The 15,527-nt window shown below is 34.1% G+C and overlaps 1 protein-coding gene across 3 annotated transcripts in view; it reads right to left on the bottom strand.

The window, feature by feature from the left end:
• LOC129224702 (serine/threonine-protein phosphatase 1 regulatory subunit 10-like) overlaps window positions 1–13,380 on the bottom strand; it is a 131,006-nt gene extending 117,626 nt beyond the window's left edge. For all 3 annotated transcript variants that reach the window (XM_054859249.1, XM_054859250.1, XM_054859251.1), the window contains exon 1: window positions 13,116–13,380. The gene's annotated coding sequence lies outside the window, so the exon portion shown is untranslated. The remainder of the gene's footprint in view (window positions 1–13,115) is intronic.
• Window positions 13,381–15,527: the final 2,147 nt, after the last annotated feature.

Below are 15,527 nucleotides of genomic sequence, written 5' to 3'. Positions count from 1 at the left end.
TTATCTTTTTGCTTGCTGCGTGAGGTGTTTTTGCTTGAGAGCGTCAGAGGGGGGACGGGAGAGGGACACTTGTGATTGGTAGCTTGTTTTCAGGAAAATCTTAAATTTTACTTTGATTACACAATATATATTTAGTATTAATTTGTGTTGAGTTTCAAAATCCAATTCTAAAATAACTTTACTTAAAATAAAATTATTTTACATGCTGTTATTTTTATTTGTTTTGAAGATCTTGATTTCCTTACATCGGCCATGGTAAACGAATTTTTCACATTTTTGATGTTTACTGTACCTTGTTAAGAGGCAAACAAATAAAATTTCTTATATATTTATTAACATCATTAAATTGCAAAGTTTTAAACGAAATACCTACTCTGTAAGAACGTCAAAATTCAAAAAATTAAACGCTGAATGCTGGTGCAGTATTATTTTGGGTTTTAATTACTTTTAAGTTTTTCAAACACATACATGGAATCTTTAATGAGTATTTCACTTCTGTGTTAAGAAATATGTGATATCTTTGAGTCTGTTCATTTTGTATTTATTAGGAGTTATCATTACGTTCAGCAGCATGTGCAATTTTCATTGCTCTTAAAGTATTTGAGAGGGGCAAACAGGAAATCTGTTGTGAGACTTTCACCTTAAGAAAGTGTGCCTTGCATATGTATATTTGTAAAAAGCAATAAATGTAATGTATGTGTCAAATTACGAATAAAATGTTAAGGGTCTTACTTTCCCCCTCCCCCAGCGCATTTTCTCTTGACAGCTTTCAGGTATTCTTCAAGAACTTGCAATCACCCCTGAAACCTGTCTAAGGCTTTTCTATAACGATACGACAGCTAAAACTGCTTTAATATAATCTTTTCCAAGAAAAAAATCACGAGAAGGTCTTTTTTACAAAAATAAAGAAAATTCACAAAAATATTTTGCTTTTTCACAAAAATAACGGAATTTCACAAAAATATTTTGCCTTTTCACAAAATGGGGACCCAAAAAATAAAACCTGGATCGACCCCTGCTTTTGGCAAGTGCATCGGGTTTAAATTTCATAGCAATCTTTAGAAGCTGTCTGTGAGACTGCACCTCCCTTTGAGTGTTACAATTTTCAGCAGCAGTAGACATGGCTCTTAACATTTGGACTGCATAGATAGGATCATATCCGCATTATGCGAAAGAGATGCAAAATACTCTAGATGAGGTCAAAAGTTGTTTGAAATGTTACGTGTTATGCAACGATGCTTCAGGGACAATGAGAGCTAAATTATTCCTGGAAATACGATGAGAAATACTAGTAGTTAAAGGGCTCTCAAAATTTTCCTGTAAGGTGATTTAATCAATTTTGTGGTATTAAAATGTTCTGTATACATTAAACAATTAAAATAAAATCTCCAACTGATAACAGATTCATTTTTATTACCAGTAGTAAATTATTTACTGCAGCATTTGATTTCTCTCGAAAAATCTTAAGGTTGGAAAAGGTATATTTCAATTCAAAAATATTTTCCCCCTGGGGCATTCCACAGTATTTTTGACATTTATGTAGAGTCCGTAACATAACCTTTTTTGCCATAACTTTTTAATTTACTGTTTGATTAGCATATTATTTTATTTTGAGTTGAATAGGCTTCACTGTATACTAAGCAGAAAATTATCAGAAAAAAAGGTAACTCGTTTAAACAGATGCTAAAAGGTTGCACTAAAATTTTGTTTTTTCATCATTGGCAAAAAATGACTAAAAATGTTGTAAAAGTCGTTACTCATTGGATGTTCATATAAATCAGTTTGGAATTCTACTTTATGAGAAAATTTCAGTTAAAAATAGCAATTTTTAATGTCGTTTTTGTTGAAGGTGGCAATACAAACATTTGTGAAGTTGCTGATTTTATTACTTTATAGCTGTGAAAATACAGATTTTAAAATATGATTTTTGTGAAGGTACCGAAAAACGGTAGTAAAATTCACCTGTATTGGGCCCTGATAACATAACGTTCCCTTCCCCTCAAATAAATATAATGGCTATGAAACTGTCAAAAACTGCAGAAAATTGGAGGGCACCATTCCCAAAAGGTAGGACGTGCGGGGGGAGAATGATGGTCATACTTTGATTTAAGAGGGTCGGTTCAAATGAATCAGCCAGAATAATGTCAGAAGCTTTTTGAAAAGGATTTTTTTTTTTTGCAACTAGGGAATTTTTAAATGCCCTCCCCCTTCCCCCATGTTCTGCTATTTTTTATTTCGAGATAAAACATTGCTTTGTAACCCATGTTATTAGACTTCTTACTATGAAACGAAATTTCTTTGAATTGTGATAATTTAATCTTTCAAGTGATGAATACTTTCAAGATACAAGGAGTAATGATAAAAAACTGTTAATCTGAGTAATTTTCATGCATTGGCTAGATTAATTCAAATTTCAAAGTGAAGGCATCAAAAGTATAAAAACAGCTTGTAAAGGAAATATTTTCTGCACAACTATTTTAGAATTGCATTTTAGAGGCCAATGATGAACATATTATTAATATTTATCGACACAGTGGAAGCAAAAATAAAATTAAACCACTGATTCAGCATTTTAATTTTTGACTCATAAAAGAAATATGGAATTTCGTTATGTTTTAAACACTCGAAATTTTCATTGTAACAGAAATAGAGACTTTTCATTTATTTGCATCCTAATAAAGCTTAAGTTAGCTTGAAAAAATGATAAAAATATGATTCTCATATCGGATATAAACAAATTGCATTTTTCAAAATGAAGGCATCAAAAGTATAAAAACGGTAAATAAAAAAGTTTAACGTTAATCATTCTTGTTAATATACACGATATACAACAAGTACAAATACGATAACAAGGACCATAACAGAGTAATCGCTATAGTGCATATAAATATGAAGAATAGAATACCAATCCCTTCCCCAAGAATTGAAATGTTCAATAAACTTGATCAATTTCAAATTGAACTGCTATTTTAAATAATTTTACACCCTACATGCGGCATAAAGTAAATTGGGCATACGACATATAGCACTTCATTACAAATCCATAATAACTTGTTTGTCATCAAAAATATGGCAAAATAAAACAAATGCCAAACAACAAGGGATAAAGATATTATTCGACACTTAAGGGCATATTTGCCAACTTTGGAATAAACAAAAACAGGAGATTCCACTAGAAGTATATAGGTGATTCACCAGCGACATATCTTCATAACAGAATTATTAAATTATGCTTTTAAGTAACATGAATATAAAATTTAAAGTGATTGGGGTTTTCTTTTTGCAGATGTAAGCAAGTTGCAAGACAGACATACTGCAAAGGAAAAACCAAATAATAAGGAATGAATTTACTTCAAGTTTTGTACATTCAGGGCCTGATTAACGCACGGTCCAGCGGGTCCGTGGACCTGGGCACCACAAATTTAGGGGCACCAAAAGAGCCTAGCCTAAATTAACTTACTTCCTTTTTTTTGCTCCCTTTACTTTTTCTCAACTTTAAGGGAGAGGAAGCTCAAAATTTTTTTTTAATCAGCTCAAAAACTCGTAAAATTAAAAAAAAATTCGCGTCAGCAACAGTTCCAGTGGAAGTTCCTTTTCATTTTTGAAAAGAATCAAAAATCGTTTGAGAAGTTGCGTTTCTCAGGATAATACCAAAATTAGGTGTCGATGATGCGATCGAGACATTTGCCCCTGTTAAAGCGAGAAAGAAGCCTTTTTAAAACTTAATGTCTGAATTAGTAAGATTTTTTTTTCTTTTGCAGTTTAAAATTGTTTTTAAACTCATTTTCACCTTAAAGTAAGGCAATTTTAACTCTGATTAGTAAGGTGACTAGACTATCAAGTGTTTGGTATTCAAATCCCAGGTTTCCTTTTCAATGTAGTTTCTATTCATATAAGGTTTCTAGTATAACACACTGAATTTAAAATTGTGCGGATTTTCTCATGGAGGGGGAGGGGCGGGGGCACCAACTTCTACTCCGGACCTGGGCACCAGTTTGGCTTTATCGGGCCCTGTGTACATTCCCCAGTCTCTACCAAAAAAAGTTGCTACAAAAATTTAATTACTAAATTCCGAAAAAAGAATCAATATATGATGAAAATAAAATATAAAATAAGTAGGTATAGGGTAGCACATGTTAAAAGTACTTCAAACTTTTAAAATAATTGAAATATTTTCAAGATGCAAAAGGATTGAAATCTGCTGCAATTTTCGACAAGGTACGTGCTTCGTTGAACATGCAATGTTGAAAGCTTCCAAAAAATTAATTTTTACCAAATGAGCTATTAATTGGAAAAATTCTTATTCCCTGACACTGGTAGATTAGAAAAGGGCGCCATCTATTGATAAGAAAATTAAACTTTTTAATGATTGACTGAAAAAACTGCAAAAACGGGAGAAAATCTTAAAAAACGGGAAATTGGGAGATGGAAGCAAAAAACGGGAGTCGCCCGTTAAAAACAGTAGAGTTGGCAAGTATGCTTAAGGGGTTACAGTACTGTCCCCCCATCATGAAAAAAGCCTCCTCCGAAATAGCTGCGCCTGTCTACTGCTATAGTAACAAGGCACGTCTCATTTTTCCGAGGGAAGCTTAATTTTGGAAAAACCTGCACAAAGGCGAGCAGACGAGTGGTAAAATAGCGCCAAAACGCCTTCCTGCTAACCCTTGCATAAAATGAACGAAGTCCGTTTCTATGGCAGTAGATGGGCTCAGACTTGACAGCGTTAGCTTTTCTCATGAAAGATAGACAGTACAGTCAGCCCTCGTTTATCGCGATTAATTTGTTCCAGACTTTACTGCGATAACTGAATTTCCGCGGAGTAGGATTCTGTATACATTTTTCTAATTAGAGCGCATAAAACTTGCTTACGGCAATTTAAATAGGTTTCTAACATAGTTAGAGCCCCTTAGACATAAAACAGCACCCTTAGCCACCGTTACATTTGTATTACTTAATATGTTGCACAAAATATGAGAAAATTAGATATGTTAGACGTAAAGATATCACATTGTTAATTATTGGGAAATAAACTACAAACACACGCAGTTCTTATACACTACTACTAGTCTATGAAAAAACATCAACTTTGAATCAATTGCCCGCTAGTGACCGTAGGAACCCCCGTTCTTTCTCTACATTTACGTATACAACTTAAAAAGCTAGTACATTGTTGAACACCATTTACAAATGTATTTTCCCCTAGTAATAATACAGTGATTTATACTTTCCAGTTAGTGCTTAACGGTTAAAATGAGATAGCGATTCCCTACACTTTTTTTCGGAGATTTTATATCTCCACCCCCTCAACTAGTACAACTGGCCCCTCAGACCTTACTTAAAAGACATATACTTTGTTATTCTTTTGTAGAAAAAAAGTTACACGAGCGCATAAAAAAGGCTAACTACTATATTTGAAAAAAAAAAAAAAAAACTAGAAAAACCGCGATGTAGTGAAGCCGCGAAAGTTGAAGCGCGAAATAGCGAGGGACGACTGTACCTCAAAAATGATCAAACATTAAAAAACATTTTTAGTGCTTATTTCAAAATTAAAAATTATTTTAAACACAGGGGGAAAGTTTCCATCGCTTTAGTTCAAATATTTAAAAAGTTATGAGTGGTTCTAGGTCATGTTTGCTACATTTTCCTACGCTAAAGAAAAACTTTTAACTTGCTTTTTTCTCGATGACCGTTTTTTTGTGATTTCATGTCATTAGAATCCCTAAGGATTTTTTTCTATTAAAGATACTTACAGCTTTAAAGTAATACTTTTTGCAGTCAGGATAATATATTAAACAAAAACCGTGCATTGGATAAGCATTTTATAAAAAACTCAAATGCTAGGTACTGGGACCTATTAAGCAGCAAATTTCAAGCAAAACAAAAAAATACTATTGCAAATCCCCCCCCCCCCCTTTTTTTGGAGGGGGAATGCGGCTTATAAATACATATGTGACGACCAGCAACAGGTTCTGTGCCCAGCCAGGCTGGTCCGTCCTAACAGTCAGTTTATTAGTCCCCAATGAAGATCAATAGCCCTCTTAAAGCTATCCACCCCTTCCCTTTCATTACCGCCTCTTGCGGTTAGCAGTTCTAAGTGCCCACAAACCTACTAAAGTAGTAATTTTTCCTAATTTTCAGGTTAGCCTGAGGTTTGAATGGGGGGGGGGGGAGTGAATAAAATAAGGGGTTTGAAAAATAACCTTATACTATGGATCAATAGTTCTCGCATGGTGTACGAATCAATAAATTACCAAAAGAAGGATTAACTAGAAACAGATGCTAAAAGATTGTTGCACCAATACAATGCCAAAAAGTATGGTCAAAAAAATTTTTAATGCTCAGGAAAGCGGAACGTCGTAGATGGTGTGATCAAAAACTGTTTACTCAACCATGGTATCAGGGCAATTAATCAAATAATATACTATTTCCCCTTTAAAAAGGTCTCAAACTTCATTTTGTGTGTTCGACTTGCTTGAATTAAGCATTATAAAAATTATAATGCAACTGTAGTGAAAACCCTTTAAAGCGACCCACCCTTCTGAACAGTCGAAATATTACGGAACGGAGAGGTGGCCACTCAGGTAGGTTTCACTGTATTTTCTATTTCCTTGCTTATTGGCCATTTCTTTTGATTTGGATAGTTCCAACCTTACAACTTACTATCTTATTATTTAACTTTTAACACTTAATTAAGATGGTTTTGAATGATTTTAAGCGTATTTAAATTCGATGCTTTTTTCTTTGGAAGAGGGAGTTGTAACGGACAGTTGTCATCCTTGTATCAGGATTTTATGATTTCAAAGAATATGCTTGGAGCTTATGTAAAATTGGGTCGTTTCCAAAATTTTAAAAGTATCTTTTTCCGAAAGAGTATGCTTAAAAACATGGGATTTGACCTTTTTTTAAAAAATAATTTGACAAAGTTAACTATTTTTTTAAAATTATACGGTGAGCAGACTCAATTTTATTTTTTACCCTTCTGCACATGACATTACAAATTATGAACTGCCAGTTATTATCATCACTGTTGCCATTAGCGCAGAGCCCAATATTTAATTCACTTCTGAATTACCATAACATGGAAACACAGTAGACAGCAAGAGCAAGCATTCAGCACTATCCAGTGGAATATGCGCCCAAGTACATCATTTGTGACGTCATCAAGACCATGCCTTGTTTGAAAAATCGGACATTTAAAAAAATTAAAAAATAACTGTTGGAAAAATAAAAGTATTTTCTGGGTCTTGTCCAGTAAGGGATCCGTTATCATAATGGGGGATTTCAATTTTCTGGGTATTGATTGGAATAATTTTTATCCTGGTAATGGCAAAGAAGAGGAATTTTTAAAAGTAATTGGTGACTCTTTCTTAGATCAAGTTGTAACTCAGGGAACTCGAGAGGAGGCCATTTTGGATCTAGTTTTTTGTGACATAGGTAGTTTTGTTCAGGGGTTGAGTGTAGGGGAGCATATTGGAGATAGTGATCATAACAGCATTAGGTTCCGGGTTAAATTTGAAGTGTGCAAAGATGATAATTTTAGGTTTGTGCCCAATTTCAGAAACACCGATTTTGTTGCACTTAGGCAGAGGTTGAAAGAGGTTTTTTCGTCAGGGTTGGAAAATAGCGACGTAGATCAGCAGTGGACGGAATTTAAGGAAAAACTAGCAAAAACGGTTAGGGATTACGTTCCATTTAGGAGGAAAGGTGTTAGTACTAAAAATTGGCCCATGTGGTGGCTCTCCAGGGAGATAAAAGAAGCTCTAAAGTATAAGAAAACTGCTTTTCTTCAGTTTAAAGAAACTGGTCAGAGTGCTGATATGTTTCAGTATTGTAAAGCAAGGCATAATTTCAAGTATTTGGTACAGATTCAGAAAAGGGAATTGGAGCAAAGGAAGGAAAATAACATTGACGGGAATCCTTAAAGGTTTTTTGCTTACACAAATTCTGGGAAGGCTCGAAATAGTCAAATTGGGCCATTGGTTAATGAGCATGGAAACTTAATTCAAAATAATAGGGATATTGCAAAATGGTCTTAACTTTTTTTCCGGTGTTTAACGATAAATGTATCTCAACAGTTGACACTAACAAGACACAAGCTATTATACAGCTTGAGGATTTTGTTTTCCAGGGAGGAGGTTCTATTTCATTTGAAAAAAATTAAGGCAACTAAAGCTCCGGTACCTGATAATATTTATCCAAAAATTTTAGTGGAATCTGCAGAGGAATTAGTAGATGTTATTTTAAATATTTTCACTGCTTCTTATAACTCGGGGAAAGTGCCAGAGGACTGGAAGCTGGCTAGGCTAACATAACACCAAAAGGGTCTAAAGGTAATGCAGGGAATTATAGACCTGTAAGTCTGACTTCAGTGGTTTGTATGAGTTTTGAAACTTTGATCAAAATTACGATTATGAATTTCTTTGAGACAAAATAGTCTGTTGACTAGTTTGCAGTATATTTTCAGGAAAAGTAAATAGTGTGCTACTAATTTAAAAGCATTTCTATGACAAGGTTACCTTGGCTTTAGATTAAAAAAAAAAGTGTGGCTGTAGTTTACATTGATTTTCAAAAAGCTTTTGATAAGGAACCGTATGTTGCTCTTCTCGGCAAACTAGCTAATACATCTGAACAGGAGGAATAATTTTACTTTGAGTTAAGAGTTGGCTGACTGGAAGGAATCAATAGTTGTGAGGGGAAATCATTCCAAAAGGAGTGATGTTTTAAGCGGGGTTTCTCAGGGATTAGTTTTAGGGCCTCTTCCGTTTATTATTTTTATGAAGGACATAGATGAAAATATTTCTAGAAACATTAACTGTTTCGCTGATGATGTAAAAGCTATAGGGATTGTAGAGAATGAAGAACAAGTAAAACAGCTGCAAGAGGATTTAGATCATATTACTCAGTGGGCAGTAAGTGGGGTATGGCAGTTTAGTTAATGTAGGGAAATTTTACATTACACTTCGGTCATGAAAATAAGCGTGAGAGTTATTATTCATAGGGTTCAGTCATTAGTCAGGCAGAAAGTGTTATTGATCTGGGTATCTTGATAAATCAGGGCTTCAAGCTTAGTCAACAGTGCAGCATTGCAAATAACAAAGCAAACAGAATGCTTGGGTTTATTAATAAATCTATTTCAAACAAATCTAAGGTTCTTCTGCCTTTTATATAGGAACTAGTGGCACCCGCACGGCTTCGCCCGTAATAGAAAAATTAAAGGTCTTTTGGTTCGCTTGTATATTTACAAATAATGTATGGTGAATTTTCTCGCCAATTGGCTTGTACCGACGTTACAGTTCCACGTTATGATAATTTTGTATCTCGCCAATTGGCTTGTGCTCATGTTACGGTTCCACGTTATGATAATTTCGTAATTTATGATAGTTTTTTTCTTAAAATTGGAATAAAAAAAGAACCACATCGAATTTTCGAAAAATCGTTTCGAGGTGCATACCCCCATGCTACATACTAACTTTGTGCCAAATTTCATGAAAATCGGCCGAACGGTTTAGGCGCTATGCGCGTCACAGACATCCAGACATCCTCCGGACAGAGAGACTTTCTGCTTTATTATTAGTAAAGAAGATAATTTCGTATCTCGCCAATTGGCTTGTGCCCATGTTACGATTCCACGTTATGATAATTTCGTAATTTATGATAGTTTTTTTCTTAAAATTGGAATAAAAAAAGAACCACATCAAATTTTCGAAAAATCGCTTGGAGGTGCACACCCCCATGCTACATACTAACTTTGTGCCAAATTTCATGAAAATCGGCCGAACGGTTTAATCGCTATGCGCGTCACAGACATCCAGACATCCTCCGGACAGAGACTTTCTGCTTTATTATTAGTAAGTAAAGAAGATAATTTCGTATATCGCCAATTGGCTTGTGCCCATGTTACGGTTCCATGTTATGATAATTTCGTAATTTATAAAGATAAAGATTTAGTTAGACCTCATTTGGAGTATGCTGTGCAGTTTTGGTCGCCTTATCTGAGGAAAGATATTTCTGTATTGGAAAGGGTTTAAAGGGTAACTAGACTAGTAAGGGGACTTTCAGATTTAGATTATGATACCAGCCTTAATAGGCTTAATATGTATAGTCTGGAGCAAAGGAGGATCAGAGGGGACACGATCCAGTTGTTTAAATTTATCAAAATGAATGATGTTAATAGATTAAATTGTTGCACCGAAAGCAGGACGAGGTGTCATTGTTTTAAGCTATTCAAAAATCTCAGGCTAACCTGGAAATAAGGAAAAATTACTTCTTTAGTAGGGTTGTGGGCACTTGGAACAGCTTACTGGAAGAGGCGGTAATGAGCAAGGGTGTGGATAGCTTTAAGAAGGCCATTGATCTTCATTGGGGACTTATGAACCGACTAGGACCAGCCTAGCTGGGCCTACAGCCTGTGGCTGGTCGTCACATTTGTATTTGTAATGTATAAGTTGCGTCAACAATTTACCATCAATGTTCAACTATTAGCAGTTGGTATTATGTAACTAAGTGTAAATTTTGAAAGGCAATAATAATTTGCAAAATAAATATAATAATAATGTATAAGTTGCGTCAACAATTTACCATCAATGTTCCAACTATTAGCAGTTGGTATTATGTAACTAAGTGTAAATTTTGAAAGGCAATAATGATTTGCAAAATAAATATAATAATAATGTATAAGTTGCGTCAACAATTTACCATCAATGTTCAACTATTAGCAGTTGGTATTATGTAACTAAGTGTAAATTTTGAAAGGCAATAATAATTTGCAAAATAAATATAATAATAATGTATAAGTTGCGTCAACAATTTACCATCAATGTTCAACTATTAGCAGTTGGTATTATGTAACTAAGTGTAAATTTTGAAAGGCAATAATAATTTGCAAAATAAATATAATAATAATGTATAAGTTGCGTCAACAATTTACCATCAATGTTCCAACTATTAGCAGTTGGTATTATGTAACTAAGTGTAAATTTTGAAAGGCAATAATGATTTGCAAAATAAATATAATTTCCAACACCAAATATGCCTGATATCTACAGTTGGGGCAAACCTAACCTGGCGGTATTGTGAAGGCTATGCAGATCCTAATCACAATATCACGACACTACCAGGATGGGTTTTACCCTAAACATGGTAATGATGATTTTTGGGTGAGAAATACCAAAAAAATGTTGTGTGCAACAAGTTTCTGTAATTGGCATCACTAAGGTATTTTTCAATCTGAAGCTCTTTAACCTTTAAGAACAGGGATGGTGTACTGAGTATGCCACTCGGTGAGAAAGCAGCTAGGAATTTCAGACCAACACCTGGCCATTATTTACCCTTTTTCCAAGGTCCTTTAAGTGACGTACTTGTGTTTTAAGACGAAAGTTGCCTTTTTGTCTTGTTCTTTTTGATTATTTAAATAGAGACCACACGTCGATGTTCCAATTTTGTATGCAAAAAGCATATACAAATAACAAAATACAATTGTGAGAGCTGCAATAATTGTTCAACAAATACCAACGAGTTGTCTCAATGACTTAAAACATTAAAATTTACATTTTAAAAATATTTTATATTCGTGAAATTTGCAAATTAAACGTTTTCATTTTTTACTACATTGTGATTGTATTCATTTTAATTGTGTTTGTCTGTTCCTTCAATTACATCTTTGCTCTTTCTATTACATTACTAGACATTGTATTAAATAGGAAAATTTTTAAAAATTGATAATTAAGCTCTAAAAAATGCTGGCGTATGGAGTATGCCACCTGTGTTCTTATGTTACTTCAAACCGTCCGCGCTTCTTTATTATTCACTAGGTATGCTCTTATTTAACAATTTAAAACAATTAAATTAATAATACGAAATACATTTGCGGCCTCATAAAATTTATTTTTCATAAGATCTGAAACTCTCCACTTCGGGGTCAGCATTATGAATGTCAGGAAAAAAATGGTAAAAAATCAACATTAAGGGGGGGGGCTAAGTTAAACACCCCCCTCCTCTGGAGAAGGTGGAAGAGCTAAAAGGCTTAATTTTTAGTTTGAAAAATATATTCATAAGACAAATCAGAATACAAGAAAAATGAAACGTGCACATTTTAGTTGAAAAATATTCTGAGATCGTACAATACGCGAAAAAATCAGCAATGCTTTGAGAATTTTTTGATACGAAATTATGCATATAATACATATAGAAACGTAATTTTAAATGCATCACATTTTAAATGAAAAACGGGGAAACAAGCTTTTACAATTCATCATTCATCAATAGCATTTTATCAGAAATGTATTAAACTGCAACAGAAACGTTATACAGGATTCTGACTAATGAGGGGCAATTTATTGCGATCTCCCAAAAAATTTATTTTTAAGAAGGAAAATAAAGTTTCGTCCGAAAAAAAAAAACTTAAGCAAATAAACCGCATTTTTGAGGAGTGGGGAATATTTCCCACCCTCCCATCCATTGCTAACCTCTGTATCCGACAAAATAATGCATTTCATCTTTTTAATGAAAGGAGAATTAACACAACAGGGGGTCGAGTGGGGATAGAAAAAAACTTTGAGTAAATTTTAGGACTATAAGATACTCCTATTCCCGATCAACAAAAAATGCTACTTTAGGCATATGTTACATTCTTGCAACCTCCGTTGCCCAAGTTTTATTACTTTTAAAAATTATATATACGATGTAAGTTGATTTAATTCAACAAATCGAGTCCCTACTTCATTCGCTTGAATCAATAAAAAATTTGAATAGGATCGATCGTTAGAGCAGTAGTAGAACAACGCTTTCAAAACGTGCAAAGATGGCATCTTTGCATTTCCATTGCGCCATTGCTCCACGTCAAGAATATATCGCCTGAGAATTCTGTAAAAACCACGGTAACCCATTCGGAAAAAATCTAAATCTAGAAGGTCACCTAAGAATTTTGTAAAAGCAACATCAATCCATTCGAAAAAATATCAAAATCTAGAAGGCAATTCCTGAAAAATCGACGGGAAAGTTCGAACTTAAAGAAGGAGGGAGGGGGGCATATGTTTGAAGAAATAATTTAATTTTTAATTATGATTCTGTAAAATATAATTTTGACAAAATATAGATATTCTTGTAAATCAACCTACCTCTTTCAGTTCACAAATCTTTTTAATATTTTTGCAAATGGAAAACTAGTTCTTTATTTCAGGAAAATCAAATCTGGATCCGTTCTTACGAATTCAGTTAAATGTTTGTAAACAACACAGGATGTTTATAAGTTTATAATCAATGAAATAACAGTGAAGGAAATCTTCTAAGAGATACATTAAAAATTATATTATACATGTATTTTATGTAACGCTTTAAATATCTTTCGATTTTCACCCACTTTTGGAGCAACGACAATCACAAATCTACACAAACCGTGAATCTAAAAAGTGAACCCCGTGTAATGACGCGTCGTCGAAGGAGAAAGAAAGAGAAAAGAGGTCGCTGCGCGCGTAAAGGTACAAATTCCACAATCCAGCAGACTGCACTTCCGGTTTAGCGTCAAGGCTGATTCATGACGTCATTGCATTCTTCTTTTCATATCTCTTCATTCCGCAAATGAACAATGAGCTATATTATACCTGGAGTCCCACTCTAAGTTTTTATATAGGGACTTTATGTAGGGGGAATAAATACCCAAGTTTGAAACATGTGTCTAGAGTCCCTGTAAGAAAACGACGTTCTCATATAGGGACTCTACATGCTCTTATATTGAGACTCTACTAAAACCAACTTAAAGCATTTTATAGTACTGAAGAGAAAAAGAAACTGAACGTGCCATCATACAATTTTTTTCGGAGCGTCCCTGGTGGCTAGTTGTATAAATAATTAGTATAATTCTTATCTATACTAATATTATAAAGACAGAGGACGAATTTTTGTGTGTTTATATGTTCGAGGCATAGACTAATAATAAGAGTAGACCGAGCTATGGCAACCCTTTTGCTGCTCATAAACCAAACCATGTGACTGGTGGATATCCTAGCAACAGCGGGCGTTAATCGTAGCAGACGATCAACGCCAGCGCGAAATAAAATAAATAGAATTTATGGAACACGGAAGAATGATCTTTTATGGAGTCCGATTTGTAAATTTGTAATTTTCTAAGTTGTAAATATTTTGTTAATATAGTGAGTTTTTCGTTTAGATAGTATTGTGCATTTTCTTTAGTCAATTTCAATAACTCTCTAAGCAATTAAAGATGCAAGCGCCTAAAAAGAATCGGCAAACGGTAAGATTTTTACCTACAGTTTCAATTTAGGATACCGATTAGTACATTTTTGCGTTAACGCAAAACGTTTACGCCATTTCGTTCACGCCAACGCTGACAGCTCCAAATGAAATAAAAGTTACTGAAAACTGATCAAAAACTATTACTAATGTCAAAATAATGCATAACTAAAAGAAAAACAGTTCAATCTCTGCACCTGGAAGTTTTTTTTAATGAAAACACATTGTCGTAAAATACATGTCGAGTGCCAAACTGTAGATAATACTGCCATCTAGCAACCATGCTGCCAAAGTCTTCGCCAATCCCTTCCACTAGTCACATGATACATCTATGAACCAATTTTCTTCATCAGCAAGAATGAGAAAGCTCGGTCTACTCTTATTATTAGTCTATGGTTCGAGGTAATCTCCGGAACTATTGCAACTATTTGAAAAATTCTTTCACTGTATGAAAGGTGCCTTCTTACTGATTAACATAGGCTATAATTCGAAAAAAATCCGAAAAATAGTTCTTTTTTTATTCCAATTTAGGCCCAAATTTCAAGTAAATTGCCTATTATTGGCTATTAAAGGGGTGAAAAATTACTTGCACATATTAATATTTTATATCGTTGAAAAGGGTAGATTTTTCCGCGTTTTAAGCAATTCGTTTAAATGCTCTAACTTCAGTACGAGGGAAGCAATTTGCGTTTTTACCTCGAACTTTTTTAGGCTTAGCTGAAATTTTGGCAATACTTTCTTCATTAAATCTATCAATAAAAAATGAAGGAATTGTCCCACAGTTTTTTTTTTTTTTGACACCGTTGGAAAAAGTGACATTTTTTACTCCAGAAATATCTCGACTTTTGGTCGAAAAAATAACCTTCTATCTCCAAAGGAAAAAAAGTTACAAGCCGTTAAAAATAAAGTTCGAATAAATCTAATCTCTATTAAAATTACTGATATTTTGTTTTGCATTGCCATGGTTACGTCTTTTAGCTTCGCTTCATTTTAATTTCTTAAAGGTCCACAAACTTGGCGCCACGGAATTATAAGCAATGGGGAAATGTTTTCGGCAATTCTACGTATTTTACGATCTACATTATGATAATTCCCCCAGACACTGTAGAAATTGCGGGAAGAGTTTGAAACTAGGAGTCTTAGCAATTTTCCCAACTGTCGCCAAATTTGTGGACGCCAAAGACCAAGGGCTAATGTACTTCAGACATGGCCCTGATGATATTGACAGAAGCAAACAATTATAGCCCATTATTGACGATAGCGCCAAACCCCCCAGTTAT

The sequence above is a fragment of the Uloborus diversus genome, chromosome 6 (assembly GCF_026930045.1).
Source record: "Uloborus diversus isolate 005 chromosome 6, Udiv.v.3.1, whole genome shotgun sequence".
NCBI lineage: Eukaryota > Metazoa > Arthropoda > Arachnida > Araneae > Uloboridae > Uloborus > Uloborus diversus.
This window is presented reverse-complemented; position numbering and strand designations above follow the sequence as displayed.